The 22,883-nt window shown below is 39.6% G+C and overlaps 1 non-coding gene across 1 annotated transcript; it reads left to right on the top strand.

The window, feature by feature from the left end:
- Positions 1-19,856: 19,856 nt before the first annotated feature.
- trnaq-uug (transfer RNA glutamine (anticodon UUG)) lies at positions 19,857-19,928 on the top strand. The gene has a single exon. It is a non-coding gene; the product is annotated as a tRNA-Gln (tRNA).
- The last annotated feature ends 2,955 nt before the right edge of the window (positions 19,929-22,883 follow it).

Genomic DNA, 22,883 nt, shown 5'->3' with positions numbered 1-22,883 from the left:
TGTGTGTGTGTGTGTGTGAGAGAGAGAGAGAGAGAGAGAGAGAGAGAGAGAGAGACATGCCGCGTGAGTGGGTGCATTACAGAGTTCATGTATCATCCCTATAATGACTGTAATGGTGACAATTAGTGGACCATTTCCTGGTCATTTGCATTTAAAGCATTTAGCTGATGCTCTTTTCCAAAGCGACTTAAATAAACAGTCTTAGCCAAAAACATTTCCTCATGCTCAGAGTCTAAGAATACTGTACTTTCAGCATGATTCCATGATGGCCGTGCCTCTTACCTTCTTGTAACACTTAAAACTTAGTTTTAATCCAGTACTGGCGTTCCATTCTGCCGCCAGAATGGAAATCAACTTATCGGTTATTTTCAGTCAGTATAAACAAATGAATTATTTTATCGACGTGACTCTGTTATACGATTAGTCAGAACACTGTTGGGTTTCTGTGTGTAGAGTATCGTGACTCTGTGTTTAGCTGCTGGTGAGCAGGGCGATGGGAAAGGTGAGGGGTGTGAGCCCCCTGCTGGGCAAACAATTCACACCTCTCCACGATAATACTGATACGGAGACAAAACAGAGAAACAACTACAGCTTTTTAATTTTTTTTTTTATTTTTTACTGTTATACAACTGTCACAATAAAATTACAATATTTAAACCTAGTATGCTAGGTAAAAAAAAGAAATACTTATGAAAGACTGCAAATCCTTAAAGCTGTGAGTGTCTATTTCTATATGAGCCATTAACCACTGCTGTGGAGTGTGACGTCACAAATAAATTCAATGCTGAACACGTCCATTCTGTAGTCTTAACTGAGCAGACAGAACAGAAATAAAGCATGGTGGTGGCGGATTCAGCTTATTGGAGAGTGAAATAAGAAGAGCGACCATATTTCTCTGCATATTAACAGTCAGCATCCTCTTTGGCTTTCCGCAGTTTCCTTCTTGCCATGATGTACAGGAAATTTGGATAAGCAAAAACATCTGGAATATTCCAAATACTTCAGGAAACAAGGTTGAGTGATTGTTTGTGGGACAGAAACGAAACGGACAGTTATTATGAGTCTAAAATGGATGACTGATGGGATCGTTTCAAGCATGAGATGTTAAATGGGTTGATACATTGGTGCATGAAATAATACCTATTAATGCATAAATGTTTCATGTTTTATGTTATTTACTTCAAATATGCAGATAGGTTGTTGTGAGGGACAACAACAAAATGTCTTCTACTGTTACATACATATTTGTAAGTGTAATAAGTGCTCGTTTCAAGAAAAATGTTTGTGTGTGTGTCTGTGTGTGTGTGTGTGTATGCTAAAATCTAGACCACTTTATAAGCCTAGAGGTAAAGAGATGACTGATATGGAGAGGTAGATTGTTGTCTTTCTGTTCAAGCAGGAGACACTGTCGCTTGCATAGCATGTCCATACCCCCCCCCCCCCCCCCACACACACAAACATGATCACACCGCTGTCTCATGCTTTACTTAGACAAATAATCTGCCCTTATATCATCTATTCCTCAACCTGGGTGGCATAAATCACGTTTGCAGCGGAGTGTTCATGTTTCGTAGGTGTTTAACACGTCAGTGGAGAAAGCACCATTTGCTGGCTGGCACGCCATCTTCAGACTCGCCATCCTTCCATCCAGCTGGAAAAACCAACACTGTGTGTGTGGGAGTGAAGGGATGTAGGCTGCAGAAGCGTTGCCGAGTCTCAGCGGTTGAAAAGAAGGGCCCAATGTAAATGCCATTGTCTATCTTTATCACCGAATGTGTTTAACGAGTGGAAAGCACTGGAGGGAAATTAGCACAGACACCATGCCGTGATTCTCCACCAGATAAAGAGACACTACATAAAAGAAATAAATAGACCGTAAGGTACAGAAAGTGTTCCTTAAAAACTGTCGGGAGCGCACTGACCTTACCGCTTCGCACCACCTGCACCTGAATGTCCTTTATTTCTGATGAACTAAATCGGGCACAGCTGATTCAATCATATTAGTAAGGAATAAAACCCTTGGGGTGAGCTCTTGCAGGAAATTACTCAGCGATGGGGTGCTGTGTGGGGTGCTAACACAAAGTGGATTAATTTCCAACAGCAGTACACCCTGAAGTCTTTTATTCTTCTTATATACAGTATAATGTTGTTGAACGTCAACAAAGCAACGTGATACCTGTTATGACTTATATCAGTCGTTTACTGACGCTTCACCGGCGTCTCTGTTTCTCTGTCTACAAAGCAGCATGTCATGTTAGTGAGAAAGTGCAAAGTCATGAAGGGAAGGTTAAATTTACCGCTTTACCTCTGATGGTTACTAAGCGGGACGTATATTGGCTTAGTGTTTAGTAAGTTTGCCTCGCACCACCGGGGTTGGAGGTTTGAATCCCACCTCTGCTGTGTGTGCATGGAGTTTGTATGTCCTCCCCGTGCTTCGGGGGTTTCCTCCAGGTACTCCGGTGTCCTCCCCTAATACAAAGACAAGCATTTCCAGATTGCAGTAGTGTGTGATTGTGCCATGTGATGGGTTGGCACCTTGTCCAGAGTCTCACTCGCCTTCTTCTTCTTCTTCCAGGCTCCAGAACCACCCCCCAACCCTAACCCTAACCCTAACCCCGCCTCCTTCCCTAAACCCCTCCCTTCTACTACTACTACCCCTCCTACTACTACTACTACTACTAAAGCTCGTCCCTAACCTGGTCTCGAACCGGGTACCCCCCCCATAATTAACACATATTTTTACTCTATTCATGTGGAACGTCCACAATACAAGTCCCTGTGTAAGCTTACTATAGAAACAATAACGTATTAGAACGAGTATAATAATAATATAAACCTTCCGCTTCAATCTTTGTTCACTTGTAACTCAATGTCTGACGCTGTGGATGATCCCACATGGATACCCTAAATATTTTGCATTTCCTAAAAAGAATGTATGCCTTTGCTTCAATGGATAATCTCACCTAGATACAATAGATTTGCTGTTGTAATCATAAATACCGCCCTGTACTCATCCCAGGACTTTTATTCACACTCTGCTCATACTGAGTATCCTTTCAACAGCACTGTTTGTATACTGTAATGGTTTATATTCTCACTATGCAGTGTTTCCTTTTTGAGTCTGGTTCCTCTTACGGTTTCCTCCTCATTGAATTTCTCCTTGTCACTGACACCTCTGGCTTGGTCTAATTAGTGATCTAAATCTATAACCGCATTTCCGTGACAATGTCTAATGTCTATCATAAGTGTCATATAAATGAAATTGAATTGTATATCAGCTCCACTGCATTGAATCAGCTCTGAAAGAGAGAGGGGCAAAACACTGTATAATTACATAACAAATTTCTAAGGAAGTGAACAAAAAAAAATCAGTGATAAAAGACCATGGTGAAAAATACACAAAAATATTATTACACAACAACAACAACAAAAAGTCAGTGTGTTCTGTACATATAACCCATTATAGGCCACCACATTCTGATGGAAATGTACACTATCTGTAATTGCAGAGAAATCAAGTCAGAGAAGAATGGCCAGACTGGACAGGAAGGCTATGATAACTCGAACAACCACTCTTTACAGTGACGGGGAGCAGAAAAGCATCTCAAATTGCACAACAGGAGAAGACCATATCAGTTCCCACTCCTGTCAGCCAAGAACAGGAATCTGAGGCTACAGTGAGCAAACAGGACAGTTTAGAGACAGACGAGGCTATGTTTTTTAATGAACGTATGAATGAACAGGTGTACAGGTGTTCCTAAGAAAGTGGCCGGTAAATGTACGTGTCTCTGAGTTAGTTTACATAGTAGGAAGCTTCAACCCATGATGACACATTTAGTATATCTAGCCTAGTCCAGAAATCCAGTTGGAAACACCTACAACCCTACACCCCCACCCCTTTCCCGTGGTAAATTAGTGTTTCATAGCCTTCATTTTCATACTTGAATATGATTGGTTCTTATATTTTATGATGCGTTAACATTTTAAACTGAACTTCGGTCAGTTCATTCAGTCTTATTCATTTTAAACACACACACACACACACACACGCGCACACACACGCACACTTTATAACCGTTAGCATGATCTGAAAAGGACCATCCCATTGCTGGAAAATGTAGTTAAACATAGTGTCTCTACTTGTCCAACATTGCTTTGTAGTACAGTATCTTTCCACTTACCCTTACATTTCCTGCTTCTTTTTCTGCAACACGCTTTCCTGTTGGATTAAATGGGTCTTATGCCAATAAAACATGCTGTGTCAGCGGTTCGAGTACGTCCTTTAGTTTTAAACATGAATTCTCATAAAGGTCTGTACTGTCACTAACAATTAATGCAAGTCTAAGTGGTGTCAATACCCCTGGCGTCATCCCAAGTCTAGTAATTGTTTCAGAGGTTGTTTTATTGTTCATTTCCCCTCATCTGAGAAGGAGATTCCCTCATGGCTCCTTGCTTGCTATGGAGGTAACCGCATACAAATATATTATTTGGAATGAACAGATACTGTGTTCTAATCAGATACAAAAAGGAATAGGAATAGGAGGTGCCAGGTTGTGGTGGTTTAAATTAGATGGATAGTTTGTTTACATTTTTGGAAAATACTGTAGAAGCAATAAATCACAAAATATTTTGGGCAGGTACAAACAAAAATAATAACTGCACAAATGGGATGTATTTATTTATTTATTTATTTTTAAATCCACGCAGATTTCTAGAGACCAATTATTATTCAGCTAGTGCGCTCCAAAACAATGACAAAATTCCCATTTAGAAGATATATGTATTCAAAATGTACAGTCTCTATCTACCACCTATACGGATCAACAATTTTGATGACATCATCCTGCACTTCAGCTTCTCATCAGATTTTCTTTCCAATCAAATGCTCTCTAGAAACCGAAGTGCTCCACCCCCCCAACATTATAAAAATATATGGTACTAACTGTCAAATATGGCTCAGCCTGGTCTGTGAGGCAAGTTAAACGTTATTGGAGATTTAAAAAGGGGGAGGGGGCACTCTATATGTCCCGCCCTAGCTTCATGTTTCAGTGAAAATTGCGTCAACACACTGCGTGTTTCAAGGCACTTCACAGGGACTTTAAATATGGTGAGTGACTTTTTTTTTTTTTACCTCAGGTGATGAGACAGACTGATGCGGTTGATGCTGACCATCAAAGTGAGAACTTACTTAGTATTTCCTGTTATAAATATAGAATTCTTTCAAATGCGTCACTAGTTTAGTTTTTTTTCCATAAGTAGATTCTGTAATAAATGTAGGTGTGGCTTCTTTGACTGGACCTGGAAAGAAATATTTAAATGCAATTTTCCCCGTTTTCACGTTTGAGGGTGTTAGAACTTGGTCTGTGCAAAAGAGAAGCACGTTTCAGTTCAGAAAGGCTTGTAGTTTTCCGAATATGTAGCATCAAATGTGACCATGTGAAGGGTTTTCCCAGGCTACCATGCATATATCATGACATCAGAAAACAATGACATTATTCCCAAGCATTTTTTGAGGAGATGGGCAAGAAACATTGATCGACGGTACCACAGGAGAGGAACACAAAGGGCACAGAGTGCGGCGTGGAGAGCAGCGGAGGCCGACGCCTTCACAAATTCAACCACACATAAATAGGAAACTGTCACTATGACAACAGACAAGGTAGAATCAGTGAAGAATTGAGAATGCGAAGCAGAAAGGTCAAACCACAAACAGGTTTCCTGAAATAAATGAGAAAATAAATTTTTTTTAAAAATATCAAAATAACAACATGCACTGAATTCAGGTGATCCTGAAATGGATGCATGTCCTTGCATTGGAAAATGGAAAATTGTAGAAAAAACATATAAGAGAGGTTGAGGGCTTTTCATAAGATTGACATTTCAAGGGTTCATTGATACTTTTGATAAGTATGAAGTTCTAAGGTCTGATGCGTGTAGTGTGTTTGTAGGACATGTTGAGAGTAAATTTAATTTAAGAAAGAAGGAAAGCAAAAACAGAAAATGAAAGTTGGACATTTCATGCAAGTGACATGGACCTGTTTAATAAAAGACTTTTGTTTCATTTGGAAGAGCTGAGTACCACAAATCTGATAAACGGGATTGCTGGAAGATCCAATCTAATGTGCAGAAAGCTAGGTGTAGAATCCTGAGAGGGTACAAAGGCTGCTTAAAGAAGAAGGAGATTAGAGGCAAATAGTTGGCGTACAAGTTAATAAAGAATATAGAGAGAGGTGAGACACAATATAGGGCTAATACTTTTTTTTTTCAACTGCAAAAATATTAGGGGGGGGGGGGGGGGGGGGTGATAATGTGTTCCAGTAAAAGGGTTGAGTGAATGATGAACTAAGAGCTACTATTTTTTTTTTTTTATAACCTGTAATGGATGACTCATGGGCAACAATGCTTCATAGCATAAGGTGTTAAATGGATTCACACAATAAATGCATCAATAATACATTTTTTAAAGTATTTTGTTGATTTTATTTTTTATTTTATAAGGTAAAGTGCAAAGTTGTGATGCGCTTTCATAAGCATAAATGCTGTGATTTTGTAGGGATGAAACGTTGCTGCTGAAACGTTGTTGTGAAGGACACTTCACCTAGGTTTAAAATGCTTTTCATGTATTTTTGGGACACAAATGGCGCCACAGTCGAATCACCAATAGCATTATTAATATTAATACCTGAAAATAGACTTTTTATGAAGAAACATCTGTAGAACCTAACACTGAATGTTTTCTTACCAAAAAAATGTAATTACTTCTACTTTTTTCTCCCTCAAGGCATGAAATTTTATATGTATCATAACTAAAAAGAAAATAATAGTCAATAGAAAATAATTACATTCGCATGTATCTCAAAGGCATCTAGACATATTGTTAAACTAGAAAGAGAATTAAACCACATTATAGTTTCTATAATTAAGCCGTTCACCAGAAGAAAAGAAAGAAGAAAGGAAAAAAACCCCTCATATAATAGAGTTACTCTCAGTTGTACATTCCTGGGATGTTTGGTTTTTTTTTTTTTTTGAGTTCGTCTGGAAAGCCGCTTATAGAAAAACATTGCAAATACAATGCACTTTCACTGACGTGGATGGCCTTTTCGTGGATGTACACTCAAGAGGAGGTAATAACGCAAGGTTCTCATGCAATTGCGATGAATCTATGAGAGATAAAATCTATGAGAGATTTTGGGGGGATTTTTAGTGCATACATAATTGATAAGGGAAGATGGATTGGAAGTGAGTGAGAAGTGGAGGAGGGTAAAAGAAGAGTGGGAGGTGAGGAGATTAAACGTTAGTCGTCTATGCTGTGGGTACAATTACAAACTGATGATTACAAACATGATAAAAAAAAAAAACGTGTGTCTGTTTAGCTCTCCAAGTATCAGTATGTGTATCTGTATTCGGATTTAAACCCGATATGGGCGTGGCCTAAACCCAAAGGGTTTCACTCGCGTTCCGAAGATGTGCCCGTGAATACTTGTGCACACAATTACTATTTAATTAGTACCTGCTTGAGATATTTTCCAAGAAATGGCATTGATTCTATTTCCCAATATCGAAACAAACTACAGTAGTAGCCTAATTTAAAACAATCCTGACCAGGCAGTTACTAAGGATGAATGAATGAACGAAAAGTGTAAATGTATCACAAACATTGTCTTTGTTCGTTCTGCAAGCTTCATAACTGTATCTGACCACTTGCTCAGATATACATACAGGTCAAGAGCTTCGGTGGATGTTCAGATCAAACATGAGAATGGAAAAAAAAGACAGGAAGGCTAAAGTAACTACCTAAGAGTGGTAAATAACCACTCTTTATAACCATAGTGAGCAGAAAAGCATCTCAGACTACACAACATGCCGTAAGGAAGTGCGCCTCCCGTTTTAGTCTGTATCTGTTTGGAACATATTATCCTTCGTTGTGTCTTTGATTTTGGGTTACATCCATAATGAAACATAAAGAAAGCGTTCAAAGGTCATTGGACACTGAAACAAAACGGGCGTTATTAGTCATTAGTGTGCAAGATTAGATTAAAGACCTGTGGACCCCATCTATGGAGGTGGCATATGGTGTTTTTTTTTATTAAGGCTTGGCCATGAATTTATATACTGAAACCATGGGTTAATATGGGTTAATATTTCACAGCCACAAACTTACTACGCGTAGTAATGAATTATGATGTTGTGGCCATGAGATTCCAAAGTTGTGACCATGAACTGTGTAACTTGAAGCAGTTAATTAAATAAACAAGTCTATTCGCTTTGAGAATTCATGAGAACGTAACTCTAAGGATATATCCATGTCGCAACAGTAGTGACTCCAGCATGTCTTCCCAAGATTTGAAGTTTAATATCATATGAAGTATAATCTCCATGCTTAGGTTCCTGTGCTCACAGTTGTTTCAGTTGTTCAACTCGACTGATATCTCGGTCTCACTCGTTTTAAAACGCTCAAGAAGCTCAATATATTGAATTTGTGACCACATCTTATTAAAAAAAAAACAAAAAAAAAAACAACAATAACCACCATGTCACCTGAGTGGCTCTATGAAAAAATAGGCAGTAAATGATGGCGTTACAGAGGGGTGAAAGATGGGACACGGAGAAAAACGAAATGCAACAGCTTGACGTAGGAAGAGAAAACGAGGGCAAAGAGAATGGAGGATTGAAGGAAGGAGAGGAACATGAACAAAAGGAGGAGGGAGGGAAGGAAGGCACGGGCTGGGGTCTCATCACTCTGCAGCTCCTGATCAATGCTGTGTGTTTCACAACGTCACTAACAAAATGGCCACGTCTCTCTTTCTCTCTCTTTCTCGCTCTTTCTCTCACTCAAACACACACACACACACACACACACACACACACACACTTTGCACAGGCCTCCTCGCAAGTAGTGCTCAAAGAGGTCAAGGTGCAAGCATTTGATCTGGAATGTTGGGTTGGGAAAAGGCGCGAGAGAGACGGTGTGACAGAGGAGGAGATGGGGGGAGGCGTGGGGAAGAGTGTGAGAGGGACAACAAGGGAGAGCGCACACACAGATCCATGACAGTGCAATATAATAGCTGTTTTTTATCGCCCTGCAAGTCAGCTTTATCCTAACGGTAAATGAAAAATTCAAACCACACAGCCGGAATATAAACGTATAAATTTGTGCGTTCGAAACATAGGGAATACTTTTCAGTGGATGGATCGCAACCAAAATCGCTAGCCAAATCTTTCTGTAAGCTCCATGAAAAAGTAGGAATTTGGCTGATTGTGTGCATATTCTGGCTATTAGAGCTTTTACAAAAGCATACTTAAAACAGATTATGCTATAAAACAAAAATGAACACAGCTAGTGGGCTAGAAAATTGAAAGCAGGCTTCGTATTTGTCATTTCTATCTGTTGTATACAGCATACTGTAATGTACTGAAGGGATATTTACATTCATGTACACTCTGACTCACGTCTATGTACCTGAGCAGCTGGAGGTTAAAGAAGTGGTTCAGTGATGAAATAGTTTGGGTTTTTTTTTTTTTTGATGATGAAGTGTGTGAGGAAGAGATGGTGCTGTAGTGTGTAGAGTGAGATCAGCTTGTTCTCCTCAAGGTGGTAAAGCCACACCAAACCCACCATGACTCTGATCTGTGTTGTGGTTGTTCGTGCTGGTTTAGGTATTTGAGAAGAATCACTGATTTCCTTTGATTTTCCAGCACAGTAGTCTCTGAAGGATGGTGTGACAAACAAAAAACATCTAGTCGTGCGGTCAGAAATGCTGTGTCGATGAGACAGCTCAATGGAGAATGGCCAGACTGGAACATTTACCGATCTTTACAAACACGGTGAACAGAAAAGCATCTCACATCATGTCGATCCTTGATGTGAATGGGCTCCAACAACAGAAAAGTCCAACAAAAACATTAATCTAACGTGACAGGGGTAAAATTCTTGGACAGCTACAGATTGGAAAAACATTGTCTGGTCTTTTTCCAATCTGTGTGGAAAATCCCAGAAAAATTATTTCAAGCAACATCCTTTAAGATTCGTAAATGAAGCAAGGATAAACATTTTGAGTGCCGTGCTTAAACACGAAAGCACGTATTATTCTCGTTTCGCCAACCATTTGGACATCTTTGCGAAATATTTGTTAGTAGACATTCGTACAAGAGCTTGTAAAACATTGGACGAAATCCAATGCTTCGCTTTTTCTGCTCGAGTGAGCTCCTCGCAGGCGTGAACGGGTCCCGGGTGGTTTTCCGACTCTGAATGGGATTTACAGAGGATAATGTCTATAGTCTACGTTTTCTGAGATATGCTTAGCAGCAGATAACAAACCAGATGAAAGCAACTTCAATCAAGTGTTGAGTTTAAAACAAGATGATGATTCATAAAGGATAATACAGTGCACATGTTATTTTGTGGGATTTGGTTGATGGGACCGCTGACAGCTTGGATCTCACGGAGCATTAAAGCTTTAAACGAACTGCTGTAGTCACATTCCGGCACTTAGCAGAGCTATCGTGGTGTGATATCTATAAATGTAACGCACCATGAGACCGCGGCTTCGTTTGGTACGCGGCCAAGTCAGCCACAGGTTCATGGACACGAGACGAAAGGTCAGCACCACTAATAAAATACAGGGCCTATATTACCCTGGATAATTCCTGCATGTGATCTCTGTATGCCTGTGTTTCGAAGGTGAACACATTTTTTACACATACCAGTCCTGCATTGTCTGTGATGTGGGCTATCTTGAATACTTTCCATGCTAGATTCAGAAAGCTGAGGTCAGGCTAGGATAGAAACACACAAAACGGACACAAGTCATTACTTTATTTTAATTTTAGCTGCATGTGCAGTGATGGCTCAGCAGTTGAGGTTTCGGGCTTATTGATCTGAGGGTTGAAATTTCAAATCCTGGTTGCTGCCAAGCCGCCGCTGTTGGACCCTCAAACCCTTGACTGGTGCAGGGGTGTTATAATACTTCTGACCCTCTGACCCTGGCTTCATGCAAAGCTGGAATATGTTATGAAACATATTTTACTGAATTGTATAATGACAGTATTGCATTTTCTATTTTTCCCCTATCCTGTCACTGTCGCTAACATGACAAGCTGTGTTTTAACTTCAAGCGAGGAAATGGAGAGGAAATCAGCTATAACATAAGTAAGAACAGGAACTAAATTGTTTCGTGGATGTTCCACAACACGAAACGTAACCAGAAATGGATAAAAAGTAAAAGGCGTTGTTCTACACCGATCAGCCACAACATTACATCCACCTGCCTAAAACTGTGTAGGTCCTCCATGCGCCAGCAAAACAGCTCTGTCCCATCAAAGCATGGACTCCACAAGGTGTGCTGTGGTATCTGGCACCAACATGTTAGCAGCAGATCCATTAAGTCCTGTAAGGTGCGAGGCGGGGCGTCCGTGAATCGGACTTGTTCGTCCAGCACATCCCACAGATGCTTGATCAGATTGAGATCTGGGGAATTTGGAGGTCATGTTCCTCAAACAGTTGCTGAACAATCTTTGTAGACCATCCACATGATGTAAAAGAAAACATGATTCATTAGACCAGTCCACCTTCTTCCACTGCTCCATGGTCCAGTTCTGATGCACACATGACACTTTCGGCAGTGGACGTGGGTCAGCATGGGCACTCTGGCTGGTCTGTGAAGCTATGATGCACTGTGTGTTCTGACTTCTTTCTATCGTAGCCAGCATGAACTTTTCCAGCAATTTGTGCAGTAGGAGCTCTTCTGTATCTTCTTCTATCTATCTATCTTCTTCTTCTGAATCGCTGAGCCTTGGGCGCCCATGACTCTTTCACCGGTTGTCTTTCCTTGGACCACTTTTGGTAGGTTCTAACGACTGCATACTGGGAACACCCCACAAGACCTGTTGTTTTGGAGATGCTCTGACCCACTCGTCTAGCCATCACAATTCAGCACAGATCCTTACGCTTGCCCATTTTTCCTGTTTCCAACACATCGACTTCGAGAACTGACTGTTCACTTGCTGCCTAATACTCCTTGACAGGCATCACTGTAACTAAATAATCAGTTATTCACGTCACCTGCCAGTGGTTCTAATGTTATGGCTGATCAATGTATATAAATAGAATCAGCAATGTTAGCTAAAAACCTTCTTTTTTTTTTTTTTTTAGAAAAAAAAAAGTTCTGGGTTACTTTCAAATCCAACAACATTTCCAAATCTCTGAATATTTCTCATGATAAGCAAAATGGTGGTCAGACAGGATATTCCAGTGTCTTATGGGCACGCAACAGTACAGCATCATAATAAACATGGTGACAGGAGGTGTGGAATTTTATTGCCCTTATAATAACTTCCAATCACGGAACACTGTCCAAGTTCAAGCTGGCAGGCTGGAGAATCAGTCCTCTCTGCCAGGAATATACTTAGAAAATTACACCATTTCTCAGCTCGGAGGACACTGCCCTAGAAAACATCACATGAAGAGACTGTACCCTGAATTACAAGATGTACCACACCCTGTCTTCGTCTTCTATCAGCCGGTTTTCTTTCAAGCTTTCAGCAACGTGAGCCCAAAGCTGGATCAATGATGCAATGTGGGTTCTGGTTATTTTTAAAAGGATTCAGTTAAGAACACTCTGTCTTTGGCAGTTTCTCTCTGTATCACATCCTGAAGAGTCAATGTTTGGCCGTGCCGTGCTATTTATGTCACACCGGCCTATCCAGAGAAGCCCCAGCTCAGAATTGGACCTCATGCAAGTCTCTCTCTCTCTCCTTCTCTCGCTCTCCCTCTCTCTCTCTCTCTCTCTTTCTCTCTCTCTCTTTCTCTCCTTCTCTCGCTCCCCTTCTCTCTCTCTCTCTCTCTCTCTCTCCTTCTCTCACTCTCTCTCTCTCTCTCCTTCTCTCTCTCTCCTTCTCTCTCTCTCTCTCTCCTCTCTCTCTCTCACTCTCTCTCTCTCTCCTTCTCTCTCTCTCCTCTCCCTCTCTCTCTCCCTCCCTCCCTCTCTCTCTCTCTCTCTCTCTCTCTCTCTATATATATATACATGTCTCCCTGTGTTTGTGTCTGTCTGTCTCGTCTCTTAAGTAAGACCAGTGATGGATTACAGTCGGATTATCCTCTCTGTCAGTGTCTTTCATCTCCATCATGCCCCGTGCTATCTTTATACTCTATGTCATTTCTTCATTTCGTGAATAATAACTCTCAAATGTTAGTGCGGTGTGCAACTGAGTGAATGATTCTCTTTCAGACTCAGTTTAAAGGAGTTTGTGACTTTTTACACCCTCTGCTGCTTGTGAGGTTAATAAAAAAAAACACTAACAATTGACAACATCTTCCCCTTAACTAACCCCACAGCTTCAGCTGAAACAAAAAATTTATGTGGAGGCGTTCCTTGTGATCCACTTTTTAAGGAAAAGCGGCAAGCAGTTTGGATTGGGGGCGGGGCTTACGGTATGTATGGGCTGGAACAATAGTAGCTTGAAACAAAACACGTTTTCAATTTTGCAGGGCTAAAATATATAGTGCTAAAATTACAGACTGTAACTTTAAATTCACATTTTAATTTAATATCACACGCCATATGTGGGTAAAAACGGAGGCCTCCCAGTGTATCACCCTTGGGAGTGGAAGGGGTGAGGGGGTTGTGGGGGTACGCTGAATATACCTCAGCTAAAATTATAACAGATTTACCGAGATTGCATTTGAACTGGATGCTGCGATAAAATCCTGCAATCAACCTGAAAAATGCAAATAAGAGCTGGAATGAAATACATTCTTTTTAAGTTACTGGAGATCTAGCTGTAGTGTTTCTCAAAGTGTGCTTTTTTTGTCCGATAATAAATGAGGACTGCATTCCTTTCACTTCAGCTGGGAGATGGAGAGGACGAAGTGTTAAATGGAGGAGAAATTATTTCAGGCAGATATTTGGCAGCACCACAAGTCCAGGGGGTGGAGCTGGACCAGATCCAACTCCTTCTACAGTCCTAGCCCTTACCCTAACCCTAACCTTAATCCACAAGACACTCTACAACATGGAACACCATGGACTTTTGGGTCGACTCTGTCCTGGTAGGAGGAGCTGGATCAGGTCCGTCTCCACCCCCTGGACTTTTGGATCGACTCCATCAACGTAGGTGGAGCTGAATCAGGTCAGACTCCACCCCCTGGACTTTTGGATCGACTCCATCAAGGTAGGTGGAGCTGAATCAGGTCAGACTCCACCCCCTGGACTTTTGGATCGACTCCGTCAAGGTAGGAGGAGCTGGATCAGGTCCAACTCCACCCCCTGGACTTTTGGATCGACTCCGTCCTGGTAGGAGGAGCTAGATCAGGTCCGATTCCATCCCCTGGAATTTTGGTTTTACTTTGTCCTGGTAGGAGGAGCTAGATCAGGTCCGATTCCATCCCCTGGAATTTTGGTTTTACTTTGTCCTGGTAGGAGGAGCTAGATCAGGTCCGACTCCATCCCCTGGAATTTTGGTTTTACTTTGTCCTGGTAGGAGGAGCTGGATCAGCTCCAACTCAACTCCCTGGACTTTTAGTTTTACTCCGTCCTGGTAGAAGGAGATGATCAGGTCTGACTCCACCCCCTGGACCGTTGGTTCTGCAGCGAGGGGTACTTGTACTTGTAAAACCAAAACTGTTGTGGCAGTCACTTTTATCATGGTTTAGTTTGATATTATGGACTGACATTGGTTTCTATTTCTAAAAACAATTACTGTATGTTTACCTTATCACTGTTCTTTAGCAAGCTAGCAAGATTCATTCAGGTCGTTTTACATTAGGTAGCTAATAGGTGCAACTTTTGCTTTTTTCCCCCCTGTGAAAGCAATATTGACAATTGTAAATATCTGGTGTGAAGGATTAAAAGCACAGTTTGGATTTGAGCACCAAATTCTGTATTGTAGCAATTTCTTACAATAAAAATACAAATATGATGCATGGATGGCATGTTATGGCATGTGAAATGGCCCCCATCGACGGAGTGGAAAATTGCTAAACTAAACTGGACACTCTGGTGCATGTGGCTGGAATATGTTGGAATATGTTCGGACTTGCCAGAACTGAAGCCACACTGGAACCGGCAAAGCATTTCTGTTTGCACTCCATTCACTCAGACAGTGCTGGGATTCTGGGCAGACAGTCGGTACACTGTACCAAACTGCCAGCCAGGGTAATTTATTTGTTTGCCCATAGCCTACTGATGGGGGTGATTTTTAGACCAAAGACTCGTGTGTTTTAAGTGTAGAAAGAAGTGCATCGGATTTAAACGGACATGACTAGCAGTAATTTTTTTTTTACAGTGCCATCTGTAGTTTAACACTCATAGTCATAGCAGCCAACTATCCCCCCCCCCCCCATTAATATATGTACACGCCAGCAGGTTGTTGTGTGAGAGTCAGTTTTTGGGAAGGTCTTGCTAGAGATATTAAGCTCAGATAAATGTTCCTGGCAGAATTAAATGCCAGTGAAAAGGTCTGGGTGAAATGAATCCTCGAAAAGAATGGGTTCATTGAGCATCAATGTTTGATAGTGCACTTTTAGGGACAAGTTTGTAACTAAAGGAGCTGGTTTGTTGTTTATTGAGGCCCCTGCTGCATGTGAAGGGAATTGCAATCACAACTACATAAAAGCAAAAACGTGGCATCCTGTGGTATAGATGAACAGAAACTGAATAAGTACAGAAGTTATTATAAGATGGTGACACAGTGATGCAGTGATTAGTGTTCCACGTGTTTCACATGTTCTTGTGGGTTTCCACTCAAGTTTCCTTCCACCTCCTACTGTACAAAGCATGCCTGTTGGTGGATTGAGGACAATTGCCCCAAGTGTGTGAATGTGTGTGTGTGCGGATTGAAGCCTATTTCTGGCCCAGAAATAATAATAAAAAAGAATTTTGAAGCAATGAGGCAAGGGAGATCTATTGCGTGGTATTACCCTAAATTACAGTTACAATTACAGTTTTTTTTTAAATTATATTCGAACTTGTACGATTATCACAGGTCTAGAAACACTTGGAAATTACAAACTGCAACTTTGAAGTAGGTTGTATGATAATAAATGCAACGGACTGAACTTACATCATGATTTTGGTTGGTTCTTTGTCTAAAGGATAATGGAAATCTACCACAACATCAATTATTTTAAACAGAGGCATTTCTCTTCCTTGCCATGGCGAATAAAAGGAAACCAGAACAATACGTCCCACGTTAGTTTGGTAACAAAGCTTGCTATGCCTGGCTCCACTTATGAAAGGGTTAGGTAAAGCTGTCGAAGCTGTGCAATTATGTGATTACCCAACATCAGGATTAACAGAAACTGATTTATATTTAGCATAATCAAATATAGCAGTTTTGAAAATAAAACATAACGATGGGTCGGACATGGCCTAACATGCCACACTGCTTTTTATATGAGAGTAGTCTGAGCTTTAAGTATTCCTCCCAAAGAATATAGTGTGTCTGATTAGCTTTTGTACACTTTTCTTGCCTCAAGCTTCAGAATCTGTGGTTGGTCTTACGACATGTTAGTTAAGCAGTCTGTTTGTGTAAAAGTAGGCAGTTCTTGGCTGCATTTATCGAAAAATCTCTCTACAGATCTGGTTTGTGAAACTACTGAACGAGTGATTAGCATCAGTCCTCACACACATGGAAGCTTTAGTCGTGTTTCCCAGAACAGTTAGTTCCAGGACCTTTTTTCAAAGGACCATTCCTGGACCATTCCTGTTTTAACTTCTTGAGCTTCTCTGTGCACTGTTTTTCTGTGTGAACAATGCCAAGCTAGCTTAACCGACTTAATATTTTAAAATATACTTTTTCATTGTGGGTCGCCGTTTAAAGTTCCTGTATTTCATCCTCGGCATAAATACTTAATAAGGCCTGAAGCTTGTCGTTGGTCCATCGGTCATATTTTTTAAGAAACTCCATATTGTTGATTCGAATTGCAATAAGCAACTGTTACTGTACGTGCCGCAACAGACTTTTACAAATGGTGGTTGAGATAAAATGCTGCATGCACTCAACCAATCAGCATGTTCAGCGTCCAAGTCCCACGCACCAAAGTTCCTGAAATTTTAAAAAGTACCAGCTCCTGAGTAGGGACTTTCCGAGGGGGAAATATTTAGACCCTGGTCCCTGTGGTGGAAACACATTGAGTACTTCCAAAAGTCCCTAGTTCCTGGGAAAAGTTATTGGAAACATGGCTATAGTCTTAAAGATGGATCATAAATCTAGATTAGTGAATTTGGAGACTCTGGGCATGAACATGCTAATGTAAAGGTTACTTATGAGACGTAATGCTAATAGGCTTACCTGGACCCTTGGTACACTAATTACACTGATTCTGGACTAATAAGAGGCAACGTCAGTGAACAAGCAGCTGATTTGAAAGGAATTTATTTGGTCTTGATAGAAAGACTATTTATATTATTGCAAGAACAGCTCCGTGCAAATCGGTGGAACAAGGTGGGTGTGAAACACATTTTTCATTCATTACATTTACATTACATTTATTCACTTAGCAGACGCTTTTATCCAAAGCGACTTACAAATGAGAAAGATACAAGCAAAGCGATATATCAAGCAGAGAACAATACAAGAAGTGCTACCATACAAGATCTATTAATTGAATTCCAGAAGAAGCAAAGTGCAGAGTAGAGGTGTAAGTGCATTTTTTTATTTTTTATTTTTTATTATGAGTTTGTTAGGTGTTCATTGAAGAGGTGGGTCTTTAGTTGTTTTTTGAAGATGGTGAGAGATTCTGCGGTCCGGATTGAGATTGGAAGTGCATTCCACCACTGAGGAACAGTTAGTGTGAAGGTTTTGGAAAGGGACCTTGCGCCACGCTGAGTTGGAACTGCTAAACGTCGGTCGCTAATCGATCGCAGATTGCGAGAGGGATCTCTCATTGTATTCATTCATTCATTCAGGGATCATTCATTGTAAGTAAATCTTGGTCAAATCATTTATCCTCTGGTTGACATTAAAGACCTTCCCATGTATGGAAGCACTCATCTGTATATAATTTTAAAACATTTTAAATATTAGAAAATGCACATAAAGAGGATTTTGAATTTACAGAAATAGTGTTAGATAGGCAGGTCCTGGTGGAAGTGCTGAATGTACCGTAGACATCGTACTGCTGGAGTACAACTCCATCTAGTGGCAATAGAAAACAGATACTTAAGGATATTACATACATTAGTGAAAAAATATAATTTCCATTTAATTATAAACCTTACACACAAACCTGAACCCTAGTGACACAACACCTAGTGAGTCATGCTGCCAACAGATATTCCATATTCAGTAGAATACGCTGCACAGTTTATATTAAAACAGTCTGTACAAGATTTCACAGATTTTTTTTTTTTTTTGCTGTGGCCAAAAATGCTTGATTTTGCTGCAGCTTTTTTTTCTTCAAAATTTGGGATGCAACTTGCTTTTTTTTTTTTTTTGCAGAAAATGACATGAATTGGTGAAATCGCAATTGCATGAAACTGTTTTGCGCAGTCTTTCGCAGTGATGTTTGTTGGTAAATGAGACCTTTTAGCTGTACTCATGTTCCACGCACGTGAATCAAAGAAGGCTTCGACTGAATACGCCTTGCGATGACGTCACATGATGAGTCTCTGCCCAAACCTGCGGTAAATTTGAAAAATTGCAAGCTCCTCCGAATACTGAGTCGTTTGCTTGGTTTTGCGTTTATTTCTGCGATCAAAAAAAAAAATCAATTCTACTCTGGTCTATTCTAATGATGGTCTTTCTACTCTTTCTATAAGAAATGTTGTAATCTATTATTGTCTAGTCACAACAAATTCTACTTATCGTTCTGATTTAAAAAGAAGAAGAAGAAGAAGAAGAAAAGAAAAAATCTAGAATCTATTATTTTCTATTGTTGGCTTTTTAATGAAAATGCAAATTAGTCATCTGACGTCATCTGGTGACTTCTAGCGACCTTTAGAGCATACATTAGCTACTTTCCCCTTAAAAGAGTTGGCAACGCTGTTACAACTCCAGAGATTAGTACACAATTGTGGGTTTTTTCCCCTTTAATTTGTCATCAAACTGTATAAGATGTGCTTTTTGGATATTACACTTTATTCATAGATCCTCCCTTATTGTAATAATCGTCTTCGCCGTTTTTCCGTTATTAGAGTGTTTCATAAATCTGCCACGTTGACTGCATTACTAGTATCCTAGTTTGTCTGCAGGGTGCACTATAGAATAGACAAGGGCTGAATCCCAAATATTACCCAACACCCTATAAACCTGCACTACAGCCGGTATGAACTCAGCCTATGTCTAGTGCACTATAAGTCCACTAGATAGCGGTTTAGGCTTAGACGCAGTGTGTAGCAAAACGTACGCTATAACGTAACTTTAGTAACAACACTGATGTTGTTTCTTTTTAGATAATGATGAGATGTCCTGATGTAGCGTCTTTAAAAAACAAACAAACAAAACGATTTAAAAGTTGTAATTCATACAATTTCTAATGCTACATACATGCTAATAGCGTACATTTTGCTAGGTTGCTTAGTGCTAATCCTAAATCGCTATATAGTGGAAATTTAGTGCACTACATGTAGGCTGGTTTCATTTCAGCTGTAGGACGGGTATATAGGGCGTAAATGGCGGTTTGGTATTTAACCCTAAGTCTTGTCTACTACACTGCAGCAATGCAGTAATGTAAAATGGCGTCCAAGTACCTTATATACCACTTTCGATATTATACATGTTTTTGCACTACAGAAAATAGACAATACGAGTAATAAAACATTATCAGAGTATTTTGAAATAGTTTAATAGTACAAGATTGAGCTACTGTAACGGATACAGAAGGTTTGTTCATGTGAAATGCCGGCTGTCTCCTAGGCGGTCCCATGGTGTAATGGTTAGCACTCTGGACTTTGAATCCAGCGATCCGAGTTCAAATCTCGGTGGGACCTCGTCCTTTTCCGTATCATAAAATACAATCAGGGGGTCTGTCATCTCGTACTGATCATTAGAACCGATATCTGATTAAAAAAAAGGTAGCTGATATTAGGAACATGAGCATAACAGTTAAAATTCATGTATCTGAGCTCATTTTGGGGTTGATGGGATTAATCCACAGTGAATTTGAGCTCTAGTTAGAAAAGATGTTATTTGGATATATTAGGTTAGCTGGGAAATTAATATTTTTTATGATTTAACTATTTTACTGGTAACGGGTTATATACATAAATTCATGGTGCTAAATACTAACTACCTCATGCAAAAATCTGTTAAAACATGGAATGTGTGTATTTTTATAGTAGCATTATTTGTTTGTTCTGTGCGTTAGTCTGTATTTGTAACCTCACCCTGGTGATAATGTATTTTCACCTTGTTTACAATACTGTCTATATATCACACCCTCATTTTATTGATTTTTGCTTTATGCAAACAATGCATATATATCACGTCTAACTTTACTTGTACAGAAATCGACCTCATGTCATTTACCATCTCTGTAGGAATGTTTATTTTGGTCCAGTCAGTGCATTTTTCTTCCTATTAGTTGCGAAAGCGGTGGCATCCATCTCTATAGATTCCCGTCAGGGTTCAAATTATTATTCATACAGAAACATGAAGTTTTAATTAGGAGCAGAATTAACCTATTCTTTTGACTTCTGTGCTTTTGAATAGCTTCAAGGTTTCTTGTTCGAATAAGCTATTGATGAGCTATTTCCTGGCCTTGGTGGCAGCTCTGCGTGCAAATTATTGTCCCTCGGTTCTGTAAGCATGACACAATGCATGTTTAGTTCTCGCTATAAGATTCATCCTCAAATCAAGTATTTAATGAATGTTGGAACATAGTACATAAATCTATACAAATACGGTTATATACTGTTATATAAGTATTTAATTTCTTATTGAATGGTTTCTCTATTTATATGGCATCCCGTGCATGGTGTATTCCCACCTAATTCCCAGTGTTCCTGGGATAGGCGCTGGATCCACCATGACTGAAGCTTAGTGGTTAGCACGCTTGCCTTGCACCTCTACGGTTGGGGGTTCAAGTCCCACTTCTACCCTGTATCCGTGAAGCTTGCATGTTCTCTCTGTGCCTCAGGTGTTTTCTCCGGTTTCTCCAGTTTCCTCCCCCAGTCCAAACACATGCACTGTATACATGCATTCCTAAGTTCAAGCAATTGTGCCCTGCAGTGGGTTGTGTTGGATTGTCCCCACAACCCTGTGTAAGATAAGCATTATTGAAAATGGATGGATGGATGTTTATGCCTATAAGGGAAAAAGTGAACAGCTTTGGAGGCTGAAAAATTTTCAGGATCAAAAAAAGTACTCATAGCTTAGGAAAATAAAAATCTTGGCAATGTTTAAAGGATTTTTTAAAAATTATGTTATATAATAAATATAACAATAAATTAAATGTTCTAACATAATATTATATTATATAATATGTATGTGTTTATAAATCTGTTAAGTTGATTATGCGATCCGTTTTTTTTTTTTTTTTTTTTTTATGAACCTTTTTGGCACATGAGCTGTAAGTTATAGGTTTTTCTTGGAAAATCACCGGACACGACCTCCTCCCTAGTGAAGTGTGAATTGGGCTCCGTATCAGCATGGGCATTGGGCTGGGAAATAGTGTAGACAAAACAAGGAAGGAATTAAAGTATGATGTAATAGTTTTCATGATAAGGCAAACATTCAGTGGCACCTATTTGCCACATTTATGTGTTTGAGTATGATACGATCTGATCATGTGCTATACTGAATCATACATACTCTATACGCGCATATGATACACTGTATGAACCTGATGAAAGTGCATTTCATATTGGAAAAGTCAGGAATAATTGTGTCAGATATGGCAATTGAACTGCATATCTATATTTTTATCTTTCTGTATAGAGAACTTGGGTTTGATAATAGATTATTTTGAGCTATCTTTCATTTAACATTTGTCCATTTGTACAATGGACATTTATTTACAGAAAGAGAAATCTGTGGGACTTACAATTAATTAATTAATAAAATATCCATCCATCCATTTTTCAGAGCTCTTATCACACACAGGGTCGTTGGGGAGTCTGGAGTCCATCCCAAGGCAGGGGACACCCTGGACAGGGGTGCCAATCCATTGCAGTGCACAACCACACACACACACACTCACACACCCATTCACACACTACGGACAATCTGGAAATGTCAATCAGCCTACTACACATTTCTTTACGTTGGGAGAGGAAACTGGAGTACCCTGAGGAAACCCCCGAAGCACGGAGAGAACATGCAAACTCTGCGCACAAAGGACAGGGGCAGGTTTCGAACCGCCTACCCTGGAGGTGCGAAGCAAACGTGCTCACCACTAAACCACTAAATAAAATTTTCGGTAAATTGTTTTAACATTTAATAATCATTTTGTTTTACTTTGCAAGAATTTTCCTTTGGATCGTTATATTTTGTTAATTTTAAAAGTCACTTTTTTAAAAATGCAAAACATTAAAAGCAACATAATTGTGCGGCTATTTTTATGTTTTGTTTTGTTTTTAAACCCCAAAGTATGTGAATATATTTCTACCCAATAAAACCTTCACACATCACATGAAAAAAAAAACCAACTGCATTGTTTATTGCAAATAAGTGTCACAAATGTGTCTCTCTCTCTTTATTATATATATATATATATATATATATATATATATATATATATATATATATATATATATATATATATATATATAATCTCTATTATTATTAGTGCTTAACGAGTGTCCAGGTTCCTCTAGAAAAAAAAAAACTCGATTCAATTTTACTATATGTCACACTTTTAAGGTCTTCAGTTGACTCACCCTCATAAAAAAACAAACAAAAAACAAAACAAAACTGTAAAGCGTGAGTATCGCAGAAAACGAATG

Source organism: Ictalurus furcatus, chromosome 15, assembly GCF_023375685.1.
Source record: "Ictalurus furcatus strain D&B chromosome 15, Billie_1.0, whole genome shotgun sequence".
In the NCBI taxonomy this organism is placed as follows: Eukaryota; Metazoa; Chordata; class Actinopteri; order Siluriformes; family Ictaluridae; genus Ictalurus; species Ictalurus furcatus.
The sequence above is the reverse complement of the archived record's forward strand: the minus strand, read 5'-3'. Positions and strand labels throughout refer to the sequence as shown.